This window comes from Magallana gigas, chromosome 3 (genome assembly GCF_963853765.1).
Source record: "Magallana gigas chromosome 3, xbMagGiga1.1, whole genome shotgun sequence".
Taxonomy (NCBI): domain Eukaryota; kingdom Metazoa; phylum Mollusca; class Bivalvia; order Ostreida; family Ostreidae; genus Magallana; species Magallana gigas.
Genome location: NC_088855.1, coordinates 24,482,625 through 24,500,151, shown reverse-complemented (window position 1 = coordinate 24,500,151; position 17,527 = coordinate 24,482,625). Strand labels below are relative to the sequence as shown.

Here is a 17,527-nt window from a genome sequence, read left to right as displayed (position 1 = left end):
TTTAGTTTAGTTTAAACTGTAGAATTGTCAACGGACGACGGATCATGCATCATGCATGACGATTAAATGACCAACGATAATAAGTCCTCTGGGCGACTCAGATGACAAAAATGACCTTTCCTATCGAAATAATCTATCAATTCAAGTATAATTTTGAATATTTTTCCGTTCCAATTTTGTCACCTAACAGCGTAGCGCAGTGGGTAGAGCGATAACTACGAACCTGTAAGTCATTAGTTCGAACCCCGTTGGGGCTTTTATAGTTTTTACCCTTACAACATTTTTAAAATATAGTTTTTGGTCAAATTTTGTAAAAATTGGATATTCTAAAACGTTGAAAGTGTTTTGATTATAAAGTACTTTTATCCACATTAATATCGACAGTTGTCCCATATCACCTTAAAATAAACCTTTATTTGATTTGTCAAGTAGACACCAACATGCGTGTTAAATTGTTTATACGTGTAAACTTGCGAATATTATATCAGTCTTTCATTTATATTGAGATATCTGCAACATTCAGTCTTATGTATCTAGATAGAGTTGTTTTTTTTCATAAGCAGCTCAAATTTATTGAAAATTTATTCAATTATACACAGTCTTGTTAATTTTTTTTTTTAACAAAAGACCATTTTGTCTCTGAATTCTAAAAATCAATACGTCAAAGCATAATATATATACACACACGTTTTAAGCCATCGTCTTAAAAGAACACTGCAGCCCAACATCAAAGGCGGTGATTCTTGCAAGTTAAATGGGATTATTTTATTGATCGTTTTATAGTGCCAAAGAGAGTGAGGATAATGCATGTGTGTTGATTTGTGCATGCAATGTACAATCAAAGTACTGAAGTACTGACGGGAGTTGATTTTATTGATTATTTTTATGCTAAAATCAAAAATATGTTATTTGGCCTGGCAAGTAGTTCCTTAGCTGTATATGAATAATATTGCGTACATTTTTTGTATTATGAATTTTTTGGTTCTTCCAAAAAGAATTCCGAACTACATGTTTAGTATGGTAAAACCTTACACATAGTCATATAATTTGACACATAACATTGAAACGTATCATTTATATAAAATTCCAGGTCAGCTGAAATTTTCAGGTTAATTCAAATTATCAAGTTTTTCATATTTTTGCGTAAATAATTCATATGGATGTCATTTCATGATATTTTTCTACCCCAATTCATAAGGAAATATAATAACCACACACACAAAGTCATTTTATTTGACGCAACATATAAAAAGTATATCATTTATTTGAAGTTTCAGGTCATTCAGGTCTTTAGTTTTTTAGGTCTTTAGTATGTCCCGGTCCAAACACTTTTCACTATCGGTTTGCCAGAGTAACTGCATAGGAGAGTTGATTACAATCAACTCCCAAAAACAAGGACTGCGTCATTTTATTAGATATTCTTATAAAGAGGACAACCACAAAACCCAAATTAATCATTAACAAAATTGTTAATAATGTGTAACTTAATGTGTGCATAATGCTAAGTACATGTAAATCTTGCTAAAAATTGTACTCGAGAATGATTGTTCAAATTTCTTGGACTTATTTTTATCAAATTTTGTTTCAAAACTTCCTTCTTTCTAATTATTTTACACAGAGCGTGCATTTTCGCTAATTCACAATCAAATGCACAACATTCAAATAATGCTGTGGGCGTAAAATCTTCATAACTAAATTTTCAATGATGGCGTATTTGACGTCACTATTTATTTTATTATACTGAATGTCTTAGTTTTAAAGGAAATTTTACTGCTTTTATAAAGAAATTAAGTGAATTCTACTGCGAACCGTAAGCGCATAATTTAAGTGCATGTAACAATTCGTTGTGTTACCCGTTGCCAAGTGTGTTACTAACGCTGAGGGCAATAGAACGGATTACCAACTGCGTCTAGACCAGTCAGATTTTAATAATTAACATGAAAGTATAATAACATTTGATATATGATACATTAAAATTCATAAAGGATTCATGATACTACTGTTACCCATTTATGGTGCATTTTAAAATGTGTCTAAATTTAATATTCATATCCTTAATATCTAAACGGCAGTAAACAAATAGCTTTTGAAATATGAGACTGATTTATTTTATCTTAAAGCTATAATTCATAGAGAGTTAACTGCATTAAAAGCGTGTTCTCTCTTTGGCATATAAACTAGAGTGAATGTTTTATTTAGTTGCGTAAGGCATCTCTACGGAAGCTTATTAAGGCCAGTTCAGTAAATAAATTAATTCATATTGCGGTAAATCGCAATAGTTATTGCGTTTTAATGCAATCTTTTGCGATAAAAAGCAAAAAGTATTGCGATTAAAAGCAAAGTGGATTGCGTTTAAACGCAAAGTTTTGCGTTTAATCGCAAAGTATTGCGTTTTAATCGCAAAAATATTGCGTTTAAACGCAAAGCTATTATTGCGTTCAAACGCAATATATTTTGCGAATAAACGCAAAAGTTTTTGCGATTAAACGCAATAATTTTTGCGATTAAACGCTATAATTTTGCGATTAAACGCAATGATTTTTGCGTTAAATCGCAATCAATTTATTTGCTTACTTATGTACCAAGTCCTTGATGTGATGGCAACACTTGACACATCACATAGACTCAATCTCTGGTTTTCACGTGGATTAACTTACAATGAAATAATAAGCTGTCATAACTTAAAAGCATCAGGCACTTCTAAGCAAACATATCATGAAAAGAAGGATCGCGCTATAAATAAATACAAGAGAAAAAATAAGTTTTTGCTTATATTTGTTTTTTCCAAATTCTTCCTTAAAGGTGACATGCAAAATGGCTATTGATGGATGCACCAGTGATGTTTGCTTGCCGGATACTTGGTATCTAGACTGTGAGAAACAGTTAAATTGAAAAAACGGAAAAGACTCCTTTGCAAAGAGCGTTATGCTAAGGGGCCTTTTTAATGAAGGCATGTCGATTCGCGTGACAAATTAAAACAAATGGCACAAACAGTTGCATTGATGGCTATACTATGAAAATTTATTGTCTCCAAGATATTACCAAATTGAATAGGTGATATCACCTTTTCAAAAAAGTAAAATTATTTATTTGAATAGGTGATTTCAACTATTCAAACTCAAAGAGTGATACATGTATCATTTTTTTCAAATATGTGATATCCCTTGTTCAAATCACAAGATAAATAGGTGCTTGATAGGTGGTAATACCTATTCTAATAAATGCTATCACTTTTTGAAAAGGTGATATCACTAATTCAAATCAGTGATATAACAATCACAATAAATGCCAATCAGTCTTTCATATTGAATAAACATTTTCACTTTCATTTGACAATGATATAATAAAGCATTATGGATGGCAGTTAAACAGTGTATGTGCGGACTATTTGATTTTATTGAATAATTAAAATTCCATTTATGAGAACAATATGTAAAACCATTAGAAATAGAGGAGAGAGCTCGACGAGAAAAGCGAGAAATGTCTAACATTACGTTTGATGGACAGATTGACAGATTATTGTGGCATAACTTTAGTATGTCCTAACTACATAAACCTATTCTTTTGGTCTGAATAAAAAAGTCATGTTCAAATTAAAAAACGGTTTTGCAATAATACGCAATAGCTATTGCGTTTAAACCCAATACCTTTGCGTTTAAACACAATAGCTATTGCGTTTAATCGCAATCTTTTGCGTTTAAACGCGATATAACACAAAAGATTGCGATTAAACGCAATAGTTATTCCATTTAAACGCAAAAGAAATTATTGTTTCTGCTAAGCTGGCCTCACTGAGCTTCCGTACATCTCGATGACTGATATAAATCATTTAATAAAAATAATTACTAAGTGGTAAAAGCAAGGATCCAAATAAACAGTCAAGATTAAATGGAATTTTTGTCAAATTATTTTTAATGGTTTGTTTGTAACGTACTTTCTGTGTAGTCATTAAGATGTTTAGATAAAAACAACACTCTCTGAAATATGTAACTAAATAATCGTTGAAATATAGTTTTATCTTTAAACATTGGCGCCTGACAGTCCTTTTAGATAGAGTTGGTGAATTATTTACAAAACATTTAAGCATAAGCCATTTATACCCGATAATTCCTTTTAATTTGAAAATTCTGTTTTAAACATGGAATATTTCTCAATTAGAGTAACCACTTTTGCGCAATCCACAAGAAGTATTAGCGCATAAAATTTGTTTGAAATAAAATGCATTGATGATCTAATAAAGGGTAAACCCCTTTAACGATTTATTCACGTCATCAAAGCAACCCTAAAAGCTAAAACGCCTTTGCTAGTAACAGCAACACGGAGAAAATACATTTCAAGACAAACGTCTCACTATATTTCTGTTATTCTTCATGCGTTTTAAAATTTGAATTGAAAGTTGTAGCACTGCGAGTAACTCTTAAACAGTATTGCTCGTAAATCTACACCAAATGTACGACCAAAAGGCTAATTGCAGGGAAGTGTCTTGGATGATTGCGGCCATCAGCTATTACTATTTTCATAAATGACTCTGTATTGACAGGAATCTCTGCTGATTATTTTCAAATCGATGTGTGATGAACGCATCTGCTTTAGTAACTGTTTATACCAATAACAGATTCTACATTGGAGTTAATGTCCAGTGACAGAACAGTACATAGCACTATTAGACACCTTGTTACGACAGTCCGTACACGGCTTAAAGCAAAGGGTTCATGGGAAACGAGACAATTCTCTCCAGTTTCTCAACACGGATCAGAACAGACGCATGTATGTGGTAAGTGATCATTAGTTGTTGTAGGTACTGCCTTGAGAAATCAGAGATATAAATCTACCTGGGGTCATTTGAGCCACAATGATGTATATACTTTATCGATATCAACCATTTATATTGTGAATGTGGTTTTTTTTTAAAAACAGTGATTGATTTTATTCAATAATGTTAGCGACAGATGATGATTTTAGATTATGGACTTTTCAAAAAAAAGAAACCAAGACAGACCAAGTGTTTGGAAATTGTTGTGAGATGGCTGATAAAAATGATACGTTTTTGTTTTGTTTTTTTTAAAATATGGATTAAGGTCGTTTAGACGTCTTAAAAAATGATGTATTACATTTAATTGATCAATGTATTTTATATATGCTGACCATATTGGTTCGATTCATCAATTAATTAGATTAGAATTTAATGAATCAGAAGATAAATGTTCATTGATCCCCCCAAAAAGACAAACATTAATCGTATAGCGTGATTTCATAATTTTTTTTTCATTGAGCACCAATTTTCGTGGAAATCGATGTTGAGAGGATCCACAAAATTAAACGTTTATTTCAAAGAAGGGCATCTTTGGATGAAACAAAATGCATGATGGCATTAAATGAAAAACTGTGGACATACCATTTTTTGCCTTAAAATTGCATTTCCAATGCCTTAAACTAATGTTATTCTTTCGTCCTACACAACGCCATTCTTCTAAGAGTGTTTTTTTTTTCTTTGGTATAAAGTGTGTGCGTATCATTAAAGCCCAGGAAAGTGTTTTTCTTTAATGTTGAGTAAATATAGCAATCTTCGTGACTAATGTAATCTTATTCTAAAGGGCGTGACGTTCTTCATCCATTTGTTGTACACAGGTAGCCCTGATGATAGAAAGACTCTCCTATGTTTGACATGCATTCACTTAGTGCACACAATGGCTAATAGAATTTTAGATGAACTCCCAACATTTTATATCAATAAATTACACTATTTATCTAACAATGATAGACCCAACAGTACAGCAACCTCAGAAAATACAGAAACTTTTGTTCGTAATACAGTACCAAGCCATCAATTTACGTCCAAGTTTTGAATAGTTGTACCACGTATAATTATATATATATATAATACTCCAATATGTAAAGACTCGTGACACAACGAGCACGTTTGCAAGTAAGGTGTCGTTTATCCTCTATAGTTAACAAAAATAACTCTATGTAAGAGGTTATAGAAATTGATTACCTACATTAATTACACTTATAAATCTTGTGTGGTCTAGCTGCGTTTGTGAACAGTTGGATAGATTTTTATCAATAATAGAAAACTCGTTAAGAAAGTGAATTATTTTGCAGGGTTTTCTTTATTGATTTATTTCTAGCTTAAAGGACATGTGCATTAATTTAAGATACTTTTTATACAAGTCGACAAGTATACAAATTGATAAAAGTACATCTTTACCAGTATTCATCTTCAAAACTCTAAGTATGTCATTTTCAGCAAAGGCTATTATAGTTGGTATCAGAGGATATTACCACTATCTTTAACGTTTTCCGTCTTCAAAATTCTTATTGCTCAGGTAATTAATTTGGGTTTCTTTCTCGTTTTGATTTTTTAATTAATATAATCTTTTAAATGATTTTTATGTTTGAGATGTTAATGACAAACACTTTTACTACATAAAGTTCGATTTTCTTGTTCTAAGTTGTCTCACAATGTTTGTCTCTTCTAAATATTGTATGAGACAGCTTTTGGAAAACATTGCCTTTAATGAAGACCTTGACATTAAGATATGCAAACAAAGCTTTAATGTTTTGATTGTTTCTTCTTTCGTCACCAGAAGCTTTCTTTTTTTTTTTTCTTTTTTTTAGAATTTGTTGCTTTCGACAAAACTTCCAGGTTGTACAAGGTGTCCAATATAACACATCAATGCTTAATACATAAACAATATAATGTCTTCTTCTTCTGTTGAGGTATCTTAAGTATTTTACTGAGTTTCCTTCATTCTAAATTTGTACAAAAGAGATGTAACTAAAGGTTACAGTATTACAGAGTTTCGAAATAAGCATGTGCAAAAAAGGTATCACTTTTCACTGAAAATAAAAACATTTTTTTTATTATTTGAAGGTTTTTAATGTGACTTTAAAGTTTTATTTTATATTTTGAAGAACAGCAAAGCTAACGATCATAAACAAAGATTTTTCCTTTCTTTACGATAGCCCAGTTATCTCATTATTTTTTGCTGTTTAACCAATCCGTCCTATTTATCGGATCACGATGTGTGCATGTACATTATATCTGTAGGTATCTTATTGACCGCCCGTTACTTCTTATCGTCACAGGAAATGATAGGAAAACAGTTATTAAAAACGACCATAAATTTTACAAATCAACCAAACTTTACTGTATAAAAAAAAACCTTGACATGCAGATATATATGCAATAAACATTTTAATATTTCAATTGTTTCATTTTGTTATCAGTTTGAACTTACAAAAAAGACTTTTCATTTTTAGCTCACCTAAGCCGAAGGCTCAAGTGAGCTTTTTCTGATCAATATTTGTCCGTTGTCTGTCGTCATTGTCGTAAACTTTTCACATTTTCATCTTTTTCTCCAGAACCACTGGGCCAATTTCAACCAAACTTGGCACAAAGTATCATTTGGTAAAGGGGATTCACATTTCATCAACAGAAGGGCCACGCCCTCTTTAAAGGGAAAATTATTTAGAATTATTAAAAATTTGTAGGTATTTTACAAAATCTTCTAGAATCTAAAAAACCATTTGGCTAGAAAAGCTGAAACATGTGTGGAAGCATCTTCAGGTAGTGTAGATTCGAGTTTGTACAAATCATGATCCCCGGGGGTAGCTTGGGGTCACAATCGGAGAATGAATTTTTACATAGTGTTATATAGAGAAAATCTTTAAAAATCTTCTTATAAACCATTTGGTAAGAAAAGCTGAAACTTGTACGGAAACATTCTCATGTAATGTTGATTTAAGTTCTTTTTAAAAAATCATAATCCCCCAGGGTAGGATGGGGCCAAAATTGGGGAAGGGGTGGATTTACATAGGAAATTACAGAGAGAAAAAAATATTTTCAAAGGATTATACAGATTATATAGAAAAAAAACCCTTTTAAAATCTTCTTCTCCAAAACCAGTTAGCCAGAGAAGCTGTAACTTGTAGGAAGCATCCTCAGGTAGTTTAGATTCAAGTCTGTACAAATCATTACTAGTATCCCATGGGATAGGGTTGAGCCACGATGGGGGTGGATCGATTTTTTTTACCATACGATTATACGAGGGTTATTAGAAAAGTTCGAGGACAAAGTTATTTACGGCAAAATTACTGTGAACTTGGTAGGATGACGTATATTTTATTAAATGAATACCAATTGAAAATAAGTATGCCAAAAATCATATGATTTTGAAGTTGTTCTCAAAAGATACAGCGATTTTTATTTTGTATGAATCGGATTTACGGAGCACTATTTCATATTTCCACGACGTCAGGTGATGTCAAACTACTGAAAGGCAATTTAAACCTGCACTCTTTTTCAAAGTAAACACCTTTTATTTCACACACTTTTCATGCCATTAACCCATTTTTAAAACGCATGTTCACACCATTATTTGTCAATTTTTTGTATAAAGTCTTTGTGTCATATTGTAGATCATTTAGGTCTGAAAAGCTTTGTCCATGCAGTTTCGACTTCAGATAATGAAATAAAGCGAAATCCGTAGGTGCAAGATCCGGGCCGTATGGGGGGTCGGGGTGCCGCAAGAGCTCAATATATCAGTATTTTCATTTTCAAACCTTCAATTCCAATTGAGGTTCCCATTATAAACCTTTGTCCTAAAAAAAATAGCAGCATCTAAGAACCTTTTGGTTTCCATCGGAGATTTTTCTGCGTGCACACAAAATTTAATGACGACCCGGTGCTCCAAGGTATCCATTTACGATAACATTTTTGACTCATTTTTCTAGCTTGGTCGTCCATATTTGGCGACGAAACGGTCAGAAATTCTCCAATTTAATTGAAATTTTCACCAAATGACCTTCATAACTCATTGTGATCTCATATGAAATATCGATTTTTTTATGCGCTTAAACTTGACATTTTCCTAATAAGGAAAAATGCGTCCAAAATATAAAACAGGAAAAAACTGACATGCTCCGTGAATCCTATCTTATCAAAATAATTAATCTGTATATTTTTTAAGGTGCATTTAAAATAAACAAATCTTTACATAATTCTTAGAAAATACGTCAAGATTAAATATGAAAAGTTTCGCTGGTACCATGCGAATTGTCCGCTCACAATCGAACTTGTCAGCGAACTTTTTTAACAACCCTCGTACATAGAGAAAACCTCTAAAAATCTTCTGGAAAAGCCAAAAAGCTGAAACTTGTGTAAAATCACAGGTTGTGCAGAATAGAGTTTGATCAAATCACTGTTCCTTGAAGAAAGGTGGGGCCACAAAAATAGGAATAGAGAAAAATCTCCTCACAAATACTGAAACAACAAAAGAGTTTGAATTTTAAGATATAGATATGTGGATAAAAAGGAAGATTTTTTAACTTTTATTGCAAGATCTACTTTACTAAATTGTCAAGATATTTTGAATTAAATACTGTGATGCTGATTTGATCAAAGTTATGACTATTGTTGTTCAGGTGAGCAATGTGGCCCTTTGGCCTCTTGTTATTATTTCCGATAAAAGTTTCAGTTTGTACAAGATAAAATAGAGATAACTACTATATGAATTATAAAGTATATATAAGTATTAGAAAGACCTTTGTCAATACGATATTATATTTATTTTAACGTGTAAAGAAATAAAATTTGAGGATAAAGTATTCAATCGCACTCAACTGTTGTGACGTAGTGGTTTAGTGGTAATAGAATCAAAGATATGCTGGAAGAATTGGGCCCATTCAGATGGGTGTTCAATACAATATAATACCTTATATTGATGTATGAAAATATGTATATATATTTACCATGATTAATTAAATGTTTAGAAATGCAAATAAAGGTTCAACCATTGATTAAACAATTATTCAAATGAGGTGTTTGCATCTTTGTTGAACAACAATTTGCAACCTTAAATCAAAAGTCAAATGTCAACTACAAAGAGCATCAGCTTTTGAGATATCTAAAGATGACCCCTTTTTGATATCTTAGGAACAGCTTGAAGATTATTTTGTGTGCAAAAATCGATGTTCACAATATATGCAATTCATCATTTTAAGTTTTGTATCATCTGTTTGCTCTAAAGGTATTTACAAGTGTTTGTTAAACACCGACTTTTGTTCACAAACAATGTAAATGATTAATAAATCTGTCATTTGGTCAAATAGAGAAGAAGCTGTTCCATGCACGAGAAAATAATGAACTAATGATTGTACCTTGCGGCATTTGGTTCGGTTACCCTTTTCTATCTAGTGTACTCAACACTGACTTCTGAAATTGTCCTTCGTCAAGATTCAACATTTCCTTTTAGCTCACGGGGACAAAGTCATATTTACCTCATCATACTTGCATGTATGGTGCAGTATATGATATTGTTATACTTTCATGTTAAATACTGAAATCGGATTGGTTAAGACGCAGTTAATAATATTTACTATTACCCTCAGCGTTAGCAACGCACTTGGCAACGGGTAACATTAAAAAATGTTACATGCGCGAAAATTATGCGCGTACGGTTCGCTGTAGAATTCACGTTATTCCTATATAAAAGCAGTAAAATTTTCTTAAAAATTTTAAAAAAGACATTCAGTATAACAAAATAAATAGTGCCTGTTTGGGAGGATAACAGTTGAAATTGACACCCCTCGAAAACCATTGTCAACCTCCGCTTCGCGTCGGTTGACAATGGTTTTCTCGGGGTGTCAATTTCAACTGTTACCCTCCCAAACAGGCACTATTTATATACTAATACACTCGGCTGGCTTTGATGCTAGTTCTTGTCCATAGATTTCGGATGCTGGAGGGGGTTATAGTTTTTGTAACTGGTTCAATTTTTAAAGCAGGTACCCTTTGCTGGCCATGTCTAATTATTACTGCACATAACTTTACTAAACTTGCGCAAATGATGCATATTTGAATATTGATGTACTCGACAAGCTTGAAGCCATGTGTGTTGGATATTATATAAATAGTGCCTGTTTGGGAGGGTAACAGTTGAAATTGACACCCCGAGAAAACCATTGTCAACCGACGCGAAGCGGAGGTTGACAATGGTTTTCGAGGGGTGTCAATTTCAACTGTTATCCTCCCAAACAGGCACTATTTATTTTGTTATACTGAATGTCTTTTTTAAAATTTTTAAGAAAATTTTACTGCTTTTATATAGGAATAACGTGAATTCTACAGCGAACCGTACGCGCATAATTTTCGCGCATGTAATATTTTTTAATGTTACCCGTTGCCAAGTGCGTTGCTAACGCTGAGGGTAATAGTAAATATTATTAACTGCGTCTTAACCAATCAGATTTCAGTATTTAACATGAAAGTATAACAACATATAATATGATTTCATAATACAACATTGTGTCATATGATACAATATGATATTATACATACTCATATTGTTTGATATAATACCACATAATCTCATATTTAATTATCAAATGACAATTACATACGTTACAATGTGATATTGTACATGCAGTGATACAATACAATATTGTATAATATGATAATATAATGTGTCAAACCATACAATGATATTTTGATATTAACCATGAACTTTGATTTTCATTAAATATGATAAAGGTGGTGTCTCGTCTCGGCTAGCTCCGTAATCTTTTATTATTCATGTTTTTATATAACTGCCTTCAGAGTGATACTATTAAAAGACACAGTTGAGAAATTTGGTAAATGTTGTTTTGGCTGTATGCCTAGCATAACAAGCAATGAAAGATAATGTGTCTTATTCTTTGTTTAAGTGGATCCCTTTACTCGATTATTTACTTGATTTTGCTTTGTTGCTCGGCAACAAACACATTTTTTTCTCAGTTTGTTGTCTTATTTGAGAGACGGTTTCATTATTTTATCACACAGTCAGAGCCTCAAACTGGTTTTTTTTTCTTAAACGTTATCATTAACTGACGTTTAACTTTATTAAAAGGAGAATCTGTGGTAAACGCCAAAACACAACTAACATCATTTACTCATTATTGATGAAAAAGAACCTAGCACTCGAAATAGGAAATTTAACGGCTCTGGGAAAAGGAAAGTGAAAATAACCAGGCTATTTACTCATTTGTTTTCCTCAATGTATTTCGGTTGTTGACATTTATTGATATACATTGCACTACTAATGGAACGTTATGATTAGAAATTGGTTTGAGATTTTTTTCTCTATATATCATCAAACTGCATGTCGCTGTATTTATATTCAGTGTATATTTCCCCATATGTTTGCATTGGAAATCTGCGAAGTTCAAGTTCCTATGAGTACACTTTGCTAGTTCATGCACCATGAGTACAAATATAAACGTCTTCATGGGTTTTGAGTCTCTGGCACTATATTTTTGGTCGTAGAAGCGAAATAACATGTTAATATTGCTGTTCCATGTACGTTTCATCTCCCTGACTGAGAGCGTAAATTATGGCTTTACAGCAACAATACACATATATTTTATACAAACAGACATCAGTATGAATATAAATATTAGCATTGAATGCTTATTTTTGGATGCCGTCGGTACTGTAACACACCAAGCGATGCAGACAAATTATCACACACCGCTAACGCGCGGTATTCAATTTTAAATGTTACAGGACCGACGACATCCAAAATAAGCATCCAACGCTTAAATAAATGGGGGATAGTTTCGTCAAGGAACACAGTGAAAAAGGGGTAATAGAATCAAGACACTGCTCGATCTAAATATTTCCTGTAAACTAAACACACACAGCTTTTTAAGGAAACTTTGATTTTTATAGCTGATTAAATAAATATTTTGTCCACATGACTTCATCAGTTTATCGTTCATGAAATGGATCAAAACAGTTCTTCAGAATAAACAGTCAGAAACTGGCCTTGGTTTGATTTGCAATTCTCGTTAGATAATTCAACTTCCTACATAAAAATGATCAAAGTTGAAAGAAAACGTGTGCTGGCAGCACATTGATAGTCTGTATTCTCTTTGAAGAACCATCTACGGTCATGACTAATTATAATGTTTTTTTATATCTCGCGGGGTTGTTCTTACTTTTCATATTCGTGATCAAAACACATTGTTATTCAAATTTCAGACACTACCCCATAACCAAAGTGATATTCATATTTCATATCTAAAAACTTCACACAGTCGTCAAAAGGATAGGAAGTAATCAATATTGAGTTTGAAAACTTAAAAGTATAAAGAGTGATAGGATCAAGGATCTTCAAAAAGTATAAAAACGATCGAAATTATGACAAGTTAAAATCATTATTATGCAAGAAGATTCTTTGTTAGCAAGCAAGATAAGGCCGTAATCAAAACAAACTCTAGACTTTAAAACAACAGCACCAACAATGAAGTCAAAACTATGGGTTCACCAATAGTAAGTGCAAATACCAAAATGATATTAAATAAAAGGTATGTACACTAAGCATCTTATGGGTCAATATATTGACAATGTTTATTGTGCTATTCAAAAAAGCTATCGTAAGATGATAGCGTTGCCGTACGTCTGTTACAGTCGTAAGTGCGTCTAAGTTCTTAGTTACCGACCATGCTCATGCGCAGTAAGCATTGTGGAGAAATGACGTCACGCTGTATTTTCGCGCATTTACATTGGTGGAACATTTTTTAGCGCATTTGAGCACTGACATATATAAAGAAGTTACTTTTTTTCTTTCCATACGCCTATTCTAATGTGCGTATGTTTACAATTATCGACGGAAAGAAAATCCACATGTGCCTGACGTTAAAAATATGTTTTATTATAAAATAAAGATAATTCCCTGATTTATCATAGCATTATTATATTCCTGGGAATAACATGTTATAAAAACAAATATTTTTAACGTCATACGCATATGAGAAAATCTTATTTCTGTATGAAATTTATTTCATGTTTTAAACTTCCAAAAAGTCTACCACAGAATTTGTGTGTAATAAAACGTGGCATACTTAAAATACTGTCAAAATTATTGTCAGTTTATCGATACATTTACATTCTAAATATGCTTTTTTTTTGTCTGTTTCAGCGATAATATAGTTACTAGGTGTTATCACCCACGTCGGCGTGTCCATTGATTATTTTCCTTTCGATATTGGGAATTTTTTAAAAGGTCGTCTGAAGAATAAATGTAATATCTTTTTTTTATATATTTTTTCTACAGAAAAATCAATAAGAATTTATCTAGTTCATGACTACCATTAGATTTTTATTTTTGTGCATAATTTAAAAAAATTATGAAATCATGATTCATTGTATTAACATTTGCGGTTGAATATTTGGACCTTGTTGTAAGCTGAAGCTCACTATAGAAAAACAAACGTGCAAAGGTATAACTATTTTGGTCTTTTTAATAAGTTTAAAAGTTGTTTAAAAAAAAATTGGTTAGACACAAATTTCTTAAAGGCTGGGTCTACCTTAAATAATTAATTTTTTTCAACCCAAAAGTAGACGTAAACTTACGACTGTTTTTGACGTAACGTCACACGTATGACATTTTGTGAATAACCAAAATCTTACCAAAAAATCTTAAGTCAAACTTACGTCTACGATTTTAACGTACATTTTTTTAATGAAAAGATCACCAGGACTGTTCTATGATCTTTTAAGAAAGATCTTAAACAGTACATTGTTGTGGGATTTAATATCAAATGACGTTTTTGCAAGCTTCTCCGTCGTCACATTAATTCGGTCATCAACATGTGGCAATATTGCAAGGACTTATTGTTGCTTTCTGTTGTTCTAGTTCATTTGAAACTTTAAAGAATCCTTCATTTAGTTTGTGCTTTCCGTTATGATTGATGACATATTATCAGAGTTTTATAACTATACATCCTACAAGTATATATTTTTTTATGTCACTAATTCATTTGCTGTTAGCGTCTATTTTTTAAAGTTGTCATTTTGTGAAAAATCAGCGAATATTTGAAGAAGGATTAAATTTGACACACAATTGCAATATGGTCTCTAAACACATATCATCTTACAATTTACATAAAGCTACTACACATATAGGAATATGATTGAGAAACAAATTATTCCTAAATTAAAAAAACACCACGAGAAACTACTTGTCTGTCATGCATGTAGGACACCACTTGATGTCCGCTGAGCGACTCTAGCAGGCTTAGGATTTTCAGGGTTATCCGATCAATATCAATGATGCATTTTAACAGCGCCCTGCTGCTTGCGTTACAGCTAACGAAACAGCAGCAGCGAAACAGATTATTTGTCATTTCTTGTGTATTTTGAATTTGTGTTATAATTGGAGGTTAGATTTTGATAGGATAAATGTGATAGCGGGAAATGTTTTTTCCTCTGCCTCAGAAATGAGATCTAGAGTGCCTAGAGGCTTTACCTGTAGGTAAGAATTTTTCTTGCCTTTTCATCTTATTGAACGATATCACATTTGCGTGTGCCGGTGATATTTAAAAAAAGAAGAAGATAAAATTGTTATTGGTGGGTTTTTTTTGGGTTTGACTAACTTTTGCTGCAGTCAGTTTCAGTTATTACGAAGTATGTTTGACATGTTAGTAGTTTTAACACAATTCTTTATATTGGGAAACTAATTAAAAGTTACTGGATAATGTTTAAAAATTTTAGGGCTTTAAAACAAATTGTTCAAAGAGATGAAAATTGCATTTTTTTCGACCAATATGTGCCTTTAAATTAATTTACTTTCTCGCTTAATTTGTCGAGGTTTGTTATAGTAACTGTAAAACTTTACCTGAAATTACTGAAAATTTAGCAAAGGAGGTAATAAAACTTGGCAGTATCTTTGATTTCTTTATATTCGTGTTCTCTCTAAACAAATTTTTTTGTATATTGGCATTAATTTAGAAGTCAAACAATGCAAGAAATGAACCGATTTCACAAAATCGGATTTAATTGTAAAGTAAAACAGTGTTCACTGTCAGAAGAAAAAAAAATGATTCATTCAATTATGATTATATTCAACACTGCATTCTCTCTCTCTCTCTCTCTCTTTGAGTCTTTTAATTATACATGTATTATTCAGATTTTTAGATGTTCAAAGTGGTACTATTTAAACAGAGTATTTTTTGAACTGATTGACATTAATGATTATATTCTTTTTAAAACAAGGACTATAATTATTTTATTAAAACTATCTTTCTTTATGAATTAAGTTTTGTGTTGTGTGCAAATGCACCATTTATTGTAGAATTTTAAATCATTGTTTTTTAAAATTCGTTTTGCAATTCTGGTTGTAAAATATAAAACCCATTTAGCACAAAACATTGTAATTGTCGGTGTTCCTTCAAAATCATGAAGCCGTTTTATATCAATCTTAGATAATTTGATTTTCTGCCTGAACCCACAAAAAGCATTACCGCACGAACGACAGGAATGATCTGACAAATGTATCATCTCTATGTCTGTAGTCCCATTAAAGATAGAAACACATTAATTACACAGACTGCTAGAATGTGCTAGGTTCTTTTTTCAGGTCTTCAATTGTGTCTCTGAACTCTGGTCATGGAACTGTGTTGATTGATTGTTCTGTTCAAGCTACTTAATAATTAACAACACCAAGACTAACCTAACTCAACTTTTAAACTTCTCATCTTATGGATAACTGAATTACTTTGCTGTTTTGGAACTATAATTGTGGTATACTAGTTAAACAAAATGACAAGTCTTAATGTGATGCATTGCCTTGACCAGTGCATAGCACCGTTTCGGACAATATTGTCACTGCTAAAGGGTATTTGTGCACCCATTGCAGTTTCTAGATAATTAGAATATGTTATATAGTAGACCATTAAGAGTTGATAAGAACCACTTTCCTGGTTGGTGAATATCACCTGTCAAGTGGCATGGAATATTTATATCTTTTTCAAAAATATCATGTTTCATTTAATAATTATCGTATTATATTTAGGAAAAATAAATTACAGATTTTTCAAATGTTAAAACCTTATGGTAATTAAAGTTCTGATCAATCCCAACGGTCTCATATGAATGTATTTTAAGTGGTAAGGAAATAAAATAACATTTCTGTTTGTTTTTTTTTTTATAAATAACCTACAGAATCAAAGTATTCTTAAAGACATTTATTTGTCTGATAATTTTTTTTCTGGTTTTTCAAAAGTATATCTTCTGTCAAGCTAGACACGAAAGGCAATTAACATACACACTATCTAGGTAATTTTTACAAGTATCATATTGCATGCATAAATTTTTCAATCAAAATATGTACATCAGATAGGTGTAAAAAAAAAAGAAAAAGCCGCATCGGCAGTGCTGGCACAGGTACTGGTTCAACTTTTTGGCAGAGCCTATACGAGTCACAAATTTAACAATAGAACGCGTATCTATAATATAACCAAAAGTTCGTTTCTTTAGAAAATCTGACATCTACCATGTTTGTTTGGGTAATTACATGTACGCATTCATTATGAAACACACAATACTCCTGTTTTGAGAAGTTTTGTACACATTTGTACACATTCGCATTGTAGTATATTTTAGTACATTGAAGAAGTGTCATTTAGTGCTATTTTTCTTTTACAATAAAATATGGATTTGTGATTTCGACAAATTGATCCTTTAATCTAGGAAAAAAGTGAA

General features: G+C 31.8%; 1 protein-coding gene across 1 annotated transcript in view; it reads left to right on the top strand.

The window, feature by feature from the left end:
- The window catches only part of LOC105319605 (uncharacterized), a 39,395-nt gene that overhangs the window by 21,573 nt on the left and 295 nt on the right, over positions 1-17,527 (top strand). The window lies entirely within an intron of this gene.